We start from the raw sequence: 1,404 nt of genomic DNA on the forward strand, positions 1-1,404 counted from the left end.
GAAAGCTGAGCAGAAAGAACAGAGATTTCCTGTATCCCCGCCCCCCCCCCCCGTCAGCCCCCATATCCCCAGCCTCCCCCATTATTAACATCCCCACCGGAGTAGTACATTTGTTACAACAGATGAACCTACATTGACACATCATCACCCCGAGGCCATAGTTCACATTAGGGTTCACTCTTAGTGTTTACCTTCTATGGGTTGAGGCGAATGCATAATGACATGTATCCACCATTACAGTATCATACAGAGTAGTTTCATTGCACGAAAAGTCCTCTATTCACCTGTTCATCCCTAACACTCCCCCCGCCCCCTGCACACACCCCCAGCAACCCCTGGCAAGGGCTGATCTTCTTGCTGTCTCCAAAGTTTTGCCTTTGCCAAAATGTCCTTTAGTTGGAATCATGCTACATGTAGCCTTTTCAAATTAGCTTCTTTCACTCAGTACTATGCCCTTAAGTTTCCTCCAGGTCTTTCCGTGGTTTGATAGCTCATTTCCTTTTAGCACCGAATAATAGTCCATTGTCTGGATGTACTACAGTTTATTTACCCATTCACCTACTGAAAGACCTCTTGTTTGCTTCCAAGTTTGGCAATTATGAATAGAGCTGCTATAAGCATCTGCTGCAGGTTTTATGTGGACACAAGTTCTCAGCTCCTTCGGATAAATACCAAGGAGCACGACCGCTGGATCATAGGGTAAGAGTGTGTTTAGTTTTGTAGGAAACTTCCAAACTGTTGCACGAAGTGCCTGTTGCATTCTGCGTGCCCAGCAGCAGTGGATGAGAGCTCCCGTGACTCCGCATCCTTGCCAGCATTTGGCGTTTCTCTCTAGTTTTTAATTCCTCATTCTCTAACACACATGGATGATAGAGATAGAGACCTAGGTCTCCACGATTGACTTACCACCTCACATCTGTCACAGTGGGGAACAACACACGTTGGCAAGGGTGCAGCGAAAGGGGAACCCTCTTGCCTTGTTGGTGCGAATGCCAACTGGTGTAGCCACTCTGGAAAACAGTATGGAGGTTCCTCGAAGAGTTACAAATAGAATGATCCAGGGGCACCTGGGTGGCTCAGTCGGTTGAGCATCCGACTTCGGCTTGGGTCATGATCTCACAGCTTGTGAGTTCGAGCTCCGCGTCAGGCTCTGTGCTGACAGCCTGCTTCGGATTCGGTGTCTCCCCCTCTCTCTGCCCCTCCCCCCACTCGCACCCTGTCTCTCTGTCTCTCTCTCAAAAATAAGTCAACACTAAAAATTTTTTTTAAAAAATAGAACGGTCCAGCAGTTGCACTACTAGGTATTTACCCAAACCATATAAAAATACAGATTCGAAGGGATAGATGTCCCCCGCTGTTTATAGCCACATTATCAACAATAGGTAAACTATGGATAGAGCCCAA

Source organism: Prionailurus viverrinus, chromosome X, assembly GCF_022837055.1.
Source record: "Prionailurus viverrinus isolate Anna chromosome X, UM_Priviv_1.0, whole genome shotgun sequence".
Taxonomy (NCBI): Eukaryota; Metazoa; Chordata; class Mammalia; order Carnivora; family Felidae; genus Prionailurus; species Prionailurus viverrinus.